This window comes from Physeter macrocephalus, chromosome 4, assembly GCF_002837175.3.
Source record: "Physeter macrocephalus isolate SW-GA chromosome 4, ASM283717v5, whole genome shotgun sequence".
Taxonomy (NCBI): domain Eukaryota; kingdom Metazoa; phylum Chordata; class Mammalia; order Artiodactyla; family Physeteridae; genus Physeter; species Physeter macrocephalus.
The window spans coordinates 58630975-58639877 of record NC_041217.1 but is presented as its reverse complement, the minus strand read 5'-3'; the positions used below and the strand labels follow the sequence as shown (position 1 = coordinate 58639877).

General features: G+C 36.5%; 1 pseudogene; it reads right to left on the bottom strand.

Annotated features, from left to right (window-relative positions):
* Positions 1 to 1788: 1788 nt before the first annotated feature.
* LOC112067547 (centrosomal protein of 78 kDa-like) overlaps positions 1789 to 8903 on the bottom strand; it is a 13021-nt pseudogene continuing 5906 nt past the window's right edge.

Here is an 8903-nt window from a genome sequence, read left to right as displayed (position 1 = left end):
CAGATGTTATCAGTCTTTAGAATTTCTGCCCGTCAGAGGGGAAGAAAATCCCATGGTTTTAATCTGCATTTCCTAAAGAAGTTGGCCCCTCTTCATTTGTCTAGTAGCCAGCTGTGTTTCTTCTGAATTGTTTGCTCATACAGTTAGAAACCACCCCCTGCCTTTTTAAAATTTGGTTATCCTGTTTCATTTATTTGTGGGTTCTTCTCTATACCAACAGTAACCTTTATATGGTAATACACTACCAAACTTTTGTGTCTGTCATTTTGTTTTGTTTATGTCTTGAACTGTAGAAAAGTTTTAAATTTTCATGTAATTAAATATCTTTTACTTTATGGCTTCTGAGTTTTATGGCTTACTTAGGAAGGCTTCTGTACTCCCTACACTTACACAGAAATTCTCTCCTGTATTTTGTATTTACTTCTTGCATTTAGTTGCATTTGCATCTTTTCGACTGACTAGAATTTGTTTATGCTGTGATGCAAATATCTAATTTCTGTTTAAATGAATTATCAATGCTTCAATCAGTCAATTAGACAAAAAGTCAAGTTAGACTTTAAAATTGTCTAAGTTAAAATACAATTCTCAAGTAAACAGGGACCAGTTTCTGGACTTTTCCACCGATCTGTCTTTCCCTCTGCCAGTGGCTTGATATGCTGATGGATCATATGTTAATGTTATATTTTATTAATATTAACATGTATGTTTAAAATATTTCATCTGTCCTTTTGCACTAACTTTTTCAGGTGAACACTGAACTGACTTCTAGATATTTACTAATTTTTGTGACTATTGCGAATGGGATCTTTCCTTGTTTTTTATTGTTATTTCTGGCTTATGGGAAAGTAACTGACTTTTACATATTCAGACACAACTGATCACAATTCTGAAAATGATCATTTCTAGTTTTTCCACTGATTCCTGCATTTGGAAAAAAAACAATCATTATCATCTGTGATTTTTGTTCTTTCCTTAGTAAAGCCTCTGGAACCAGCCTCTGCCAGTGGCTTTATATGTTGATGGATCATATGTTAACATTATATTTTATTAATGTTATCATGTATGTTTAAAATATTTCATCTATCCTTTTGCACTAACTTTTTCAGGTGAACACTGAACTGACTTCTAGATATTTACTAATTTTTGTGACTATTGAGAATGGGATCTTTCCTTGTTTTTTATTGTTATTTCTGGCTTATGGGAAAGTAACTGACTTTTACATATGTAGACACAACTGATCACAATTCTGAACATGATCATTTCTAGTTTTTCCACTGATTCCTGCATTTGGAAAAAAAACAATCATTATCATCTGTGATTTTTGTTGTTTCCTTAGTAAAGCCTCTGGAACCAGCCTCCACTGACTCTCCGCATGTTCTTATCCTGCCTGATCCACTTCCCCGGTGTACCTGACCCTAACCTGTCTGCGCTGCTGTAAAACACTGTCTGTTCACAGGGTTCTGATGACAATAAAAGGTATTCATATCTGTAAAGTGCCAAGGGCTCTGCCTAATTTATTTTATTTTGGGGTTGTCACTAGACACATCACATGCTCCCCTCTCTTTCCCAAGGCCTGCACCCCACGTGAAAGGGAGAAAAGGTGACCTCATATCTGGATATGGATTTTGTCACTTCAAGAGCTTTATCATATTAAAATTAATATCTAATACATATTAAACACTATGTGTCAGGAACATCCTAGGTGCGTTCCATAAGAACCACAAATAATACTGACAGCTAACCATTAAGGAAATAATTAAACGTTAAGGCATAACCAGTAAGGCTGTTTTAATTGTAGCCCACCGGACATATAAGGGGTATAAGTTCTAGTAGCATTAAAAAAAAGAAAGACTTACCAATTCTAAGAGTAGTTTTTCCTTTTCGACCACTTCCCAAAATCATAGTTCTCTTTTTCTGTCTAGCAGCTTTGGATGGTTCCTTCACCGATGGAGAAGTTATCCACTGGTACTGAGAGAGAAATGATAAATATGCCACTTAAGTTACAGGTAATCGAGGAGGGTTTGATCTTCATTGCAAATTAAGATATTTTAAGTTAATAAAAGGTCTTCAATCTGCATTTCTGGGAAGCTAAATTAAAGCATCACACAACATTTTCAAACACAGAAAAGCCATTTCATTTGAATAAAAACTTAGTTTTAAGATGGCAGAAAGTACCTTGATAATTTTCTTTGAAGAAGGAAAGAAAAACAAGCCGTTAAAGAGAAATTCTTCCGTGAGAATTAAAACATGTTATATACCTCTGACGTGGCACTCCTTCCATTCTGCAGACCTTTTTTCCTAACTGCTTTCATCACAGAATGATTTAAAGTAAAACAAATTGAAATTAGCGTAATTATTTCCCAAGGAGTGGCTATTTCCATTGAAAACCAAAAGCCAACTAATTATTGCTTTTCCCATAAAATTAAATATGAAATCTACATTATGCAATTGTACACTTATTTCCCCCTTTGTGTATTCTAGTTTCTTCCTCAGAAACCTAAGATGCCATACTGCAGACTGCCCACAGTGGCTACGATGTTGGCAGCAGCAAAGGTCAGCTTTAAACATTTTGCATCTAAAGTGGCTTTGGATACCTTTCGATAGAAAGTACAGTCTGAGCACTGTCCAGACACTTAGATACCTAAAGGGCATCTAACATAGCAATATTCCCTCAAAAGCTGCTCCTCCCATCAGCCCCCTTCTTCTAAGTGATACCACCCAGTTGCACACATAATCATCAACGACTTGTCTCCGTGTTACTATCTCCTTCATACCCCACATCTAATCTATTGGCAAGCCTTGTTAGCTATACCCTCAAAACACAACCTGAATTCAACCGCTTTTCACTTGCTCCAAACTTCCAACCTAAGCTAAGCCAGAAACATCTCTTATTTGGACCACTGTGATAGTCTCCCAACTAGTCTCCCTGTTTCTCTTCTTTATCCCCCCAAGTCCATTCTCTGTACCAGGTCACCTTATGCACATACGATTTGGATCAAGCCTTTTTCCAGTTCAATACCCACTACTCATTTAGAATAATCCAAATCTTTACTCTGGCCTTCAAGACGTTATAACATCAGACCCCTGGCTAGCACCCTGACCTCATGTCATACCACACTCTTCTTCACTCAGTACTCTGGCCGTGTAGGCCTCCTTGCTTTTCCTTAAATACTCCACCCACCTACATTCCTGCATACTCACTGCCTCCTTGTCCTGGAATGTGCTTACCCCAGATCTTCCATGGCTTGCTCCTCTCTTCATTCAGGTCTCCGTGCAAATGCCACTTCTCCAGTGAAGCTGTCCCCTAACAAACCTATCCAATGGAGTCCTACCTGACCCCCCTCACTCTCCTTACATTAAGATATTTCTGCACTTCCTACTATCGAAAATTATATTACTTATCTGTTTATTCATTTCTATCTGAACTCCTTCACTAGAATGTAAGCTCCATGAGGGCAAGACTTTTCTCTGTCTGGTTCACTGCTTTAGTCCTAGTGCCTAACCTGTATCTGGCACACAGAAGATATTAAAAAAATTACCTGTGATTCTGACAAATGAATAAAGTACTCCTTGCAAGAATTCAAAGGTTGCACAGGAAAGAAATAATGCTCTTGGTGGAAGCAGGCTTAGTATCTAGGGTCACCTCTATTCAGAGTAGAGATAAGAATTTACAAGTATAATTCAGTTGCACAGGAAAGAAATAATGCTCTTGGTGGAAGCAGGCTTAGTATCTAGGGTCACCTCTATTCAGAGTAGAGATAAGAAGAATTTACAAGTATAATTCACTTTAATTAGTACATCATCTGCCAAAAACATAAGGGAAGTGCAACACTAGAAAAGTACAGTTGAAGCTTGAACAACATGGGTTTGTACCTCGCGGGTCCATTGACACACGGATGTTTTTTCAATAAATATGTACTATCGTCCTACACGATCCAAGGTTGGTTGAATCCACAGATGCGGAACCACTGACTATAAACTTATACCCAGATTTTCAACCGCGTAGGGGTCGGCACCCCTAACCCCATGTTGTTCAAGGGCCAACAGTATATGATGAGGAAAGTTGAACACATTAAGTTTTAAAAACTGTCAATACGTGAACAAATTCTTTTTGTTTTGCTATGTGTTAATCAATTTAAAAAAAGTGACCACATACCAACAGGTGGATTTTTTCTTATATCCAGAACGAGCAGAGTTCTGTTGGTTTCAAGGGCCTTTAGTAAAGCCTTTGCTCCTTCACTGGTGAGGCCACAGTGCTGCAGGTCAAGTGCTTTTGATGAAAGACAAAAGGTCTTTCATCCTTAAATCCTACAGATTTAACATATAGACAAATCTCATTTTCTCACGTGTGGAAGAGTCCTGCACAAGACAAGTTATGGCAGGTTTGTAATTTGGGGTATGGAAAAACAACAGAAATGTATACGCACACACATAATGCATAATCCAATTTAAAAACCTCTTCTTGGATGTGCAATGATAACCCTGGCTTTAGTACCAATAAATCACCCAACATATTTTACAATTACAGAACTGTACAACTGTATACAGAAGAATAACTGTAGATAACCTATGAGCAAAAAGCATCACAAAATGAATCTCAGTTCATAATTAGCAAGGGCGGCAGTGGCATGTAAACCTCACAAGCAAAAACTGGTGGAGCTCAGAGATGCACTGCATTCTTTTGATCATGATCTTCAGCTCTAAATCACACTTGAAACTACTTAAAAGGGGAAAACAAAATAGAAGAAATGTAATAAGTGTTAGTTTTAGAGCAAAAAAGACAACTCTAGGAGGATACAAATAATAACAAATTCAAACAATGTGTGAATAGACAATACATACTAAAAACCTATCATGAAAGCATGATGGTCAAGAACTCTCTCCATAAAAAGTCAGACAAAAACCAGAAAAACTGATCATGAATTCTAGTAGTTCTAGGGCTGAACAACCTACTCCTTTAAATCAAAGGGATCATCACCAAAGCACAGGTATTTACAAATATTACATGAAAGGAAACTATGGTGAGTCTTTTTTTTAAGTGTTTTGTGGACCATCCAACACCCCCATGACACACAGAAATAGCAAGTCAGACATACGGATCTGACAGGATATGATACAAGCCTTACAAGCTCTCACTACAGAAGAATGGACACACGGTATAATTAACCAAATAGCCAAATTAATACAAACAGCCAGTAAACCTCACCAGTAAATCAAATGAACACAAAATAAAACAAAATGCGGTTATTCTCCTATCAGATTAAGCCAAGATTCTGTAAGGAGAGTCTTTAAATAATGTCTATACCCTTTTGATCTAACAACTCTCTTTCTAAGAATTTAACCAAAAGAAATAGTCAGAGATATAGGTAAGGATATATATCAGAGTACTATTTGTAAGTGAAAAACTCGACAAAGCTTATATACAAGAATGGATAAGCTATGTATTTGGAATAATCCTACTTGCATAGAAAATGGAGAGGTATTCATTTTTGTAGTTTTACATTTTTTTACAAGTGCTACAAGCCAGTGTTTGTGAGAGGGAGGCTTCACATCCACTGTTGGGGTGGACTACAAACTGGCATAGCATTTCTGGATGGTAATTTGGCAATGTGTATCAAAAGTCTTACAAATATGTCACACTCAGGTCATTCCACTTCTAGTTCCTTATTCTATAGAAGTAATCCCGATGGACACAGAGATGTATATACAATGTATTCAAAATGTTTCTGACAGGGAAAAACAAACTCTCTAAATCTAATGGCAAAGAGTTGATTAAACTATGGGACATCAATATGATGGAATACTACATGATACATCATTCAATGAAAAAAGCAGGAATATGAAATAGCAAGTATACTACAATTTTATTTTTGTTATCCCTAAGTGGACAAAATATATTCATAGAAAAAAAAAGACTGAAAGTATACACACTAAAATGAACAGTGATTATGTCTGGGTATTAAGATTATAGGTAATTGTTCTCTTGTAACTGCATTTTCTATAAAGAATATATGCAACTCGTAGAGAAAGTTTACAAGCAAAATAAAACCTATCAGAAAAATGAGGCTTTTAAAAAATCCAATCACAACAGTATCATGCCAAAAGCTAAGCATATATCATATTAAAAATTCAATAGTTTCAAGTTTAGAATTTACCTCCAAGCCACAAATCCTCACTAAGAGATTCCGCAAAAGCACTCGCACCCAGGTCACCAATGAGCGTGTTGTAGTTCAGAGTGATGCGCCTCAAACCAGCCATACAGTCAAGATCAGATCTCCCGGAAGGAAGACTCTCAGCCCAGGTTTCTTCATGCCTCCTGGTAGTCGGATACTTCAAAGATTTAATGGGAGGAAATTAAGATGCTTGAATAAAGAAACAGGGTGTGCCTACTGAGTATGGCTTATTATGTCAGAGATTTACACACACACACATATCAAGCATATATGGCAGGGGAATCAAGCTGAGAAATTAAACAGTCAGTTCTGGTTTACGAGTCCAGTGACCCAGATTCTACTCCGTCAGTGACTAGATTCCAGCCACTGGATGACCTGTTTCTGAACTGTTATGTAAAGTTGGACAACGCAATTACAGTCCATGAATTGTTTTCCTTACCTTCTAAGTCACGGGCTCTTAGTTACGGCATGCGTGTGGGATCTAGTTCCTTGAGCAGGGATCGAACCTGGGCCCCCTGCATTGGGAGCGCAGAGTCTTAACTGTTGGACCGCCAGGGAAGTCCAAGGCATTATTTTAAAAACTGTATTACAAAATGGATCTCACATGCTACCTAGGGTATGCACACAAACTTTAGAGGCCTGGACTATGCACAGCAAGTTTGATGTGCCTTGGGAAAAATAATGGTTTGACATTTAACCACAAGTCTTGTCTTAAAGACATTCAATTCTTTATATTCATAAAATAAATTTTGGTAATAGGGAACACTGACTTTAAATGAAAAAAGTCTTATTACATTCTTGAAAAAATAAAGGACTCAAAGTGCCTTTGACACTCTAAAACGAAAATCATTAGTATCATTTTTCTATTAACAATAACTTCTAAAAGCTCCAAGCAAAAACAACAGCAATCACTTACAAATTAGTGATTGCTAATAACAGCAATCACTTACAAACTATTTATACAAATTAGTTCATTTAAACCTCATAATGAGGCACAGAGGTTAAGTGATTGGTTCATGGTCACTAGCTATGAAATGGGAGAAAGGGAATTGGAACCTAGGCCATTTGGCTTCGGCACCCATGTTCTTGACTGTTTTCAATTCCAGGGGTCAATGAACTTGCCCTGTATAGGATCAAAGAATTTTTCAATTTTTAAAATCTAAATTTAAACATTTCCAGCTTTGTGGGCTATACAGTTTCTGTTGCAACTACTCAACCCCACTGGCGTAGGGTGAAAGTAGCCATAGCTACCATGTAAACAATGGCTGCAACTATGTTCCAAAAAAACTTTCCAAACAATGGATGCGACTATGCTCCAAAAACACTTTCTTTACCAGGTGACGGGCTGGATCTGGCCCACCAGCCATAGTTTGCCTATCCCTGATCTGCACCATCAAACTCTTAAAAAGGCTTCATGTCAAATTATTAAATAACTTTAGGCCTAAATACAGTCATTATAACCACTGCAAAGTTGTTAAGGCATTATTTTAAAAACTATATTTACAAATTGCTGATGTAGTGATTTTTATGACGGGCTGGATCTGGCCCACCAGCCATAGTTTGCCTATCCCTGATCTGCACCATCAAACTATTAAAAAGGCTTCATGTCAAATTATTAAATAACTTTAGGCCTAAATACAGTCATTACAACCACTGTAAAGTTGTTAAGGCATTATTTTAAAAACTATATTTACAAATTGCTGATGTAGTGATTTTTATTAGCTTATAACTTACAGCAGCTAATAAACACTTGATTCATTTAAGTCTTGAAGACTATAATGGCATAATTTTTTCACAGTATCACAATCAACGTTTACAGTAAATAAAAATACATAAAAATATTATTATGTATTATATATTAAATCTCTTATTTCTAAAATTAAGTGGACTATCTTTACTAAATGGTAGAATCCCAAACGAAAACTGGTCACATTCTTTCAACAAAATGAAAGATGCACTCACATGTATCAAAAGACAAAAATTAACTGCCATCTGTATCAATATATTAATGTGCTTCAATCACATATGTTTTCATGAAAGTTTAAACATAAAAAAATCACCTTTAAGATCTTGGCCATGTGATCTGCTCCCTGCCATGTCAGATTACACCCCATGAAGTTTACTGTCTTCAGAGTGATAGAGTTCTTTACACCTTGCCGAATAACTAAAAGGGAAAAAAACACACACACACACAATAAGATGAAGAGCCTATACATTTGTCAATCTTGACTTACTTGCTTTTCTTGAGTCAATTGGAGGTTTATAGCCACATTCTTAAAATCATTAACTACAGTCTTCCCAAACAGGTAATTAATGAACAGATGCATTCTAAAATGTGTCAGTAACAAAGTGTTATTCCAGTTAACAGTAGCAGTTTAATTCTATTTAGATACTAAAACTGAATACACTGAATACTGCAAACTTTATTCCCAACCACTCAGTAAAATACTACATACCTTTTGAGACACAGGAAAAAAAAGAAAAAACTAAAAATCTTAAGACTCTTCCTATTTTCATTTCCAATGATACTTCCCAATCTTGATGATCAATCAGCGATTTAAATGTCAACTATAAACCCAGTATTTTATTAGCTCCTATGCAGTATACTAGAGCCATAGAAGAGAGAGGACCTCAAACCATCTGCTCCCTCAAATTGAAAGGCAGGCTTCCTGACCCCTCCAGACCACTACTGGACACAGGGAACACACACCAATGTTTCAGGACGCAAAC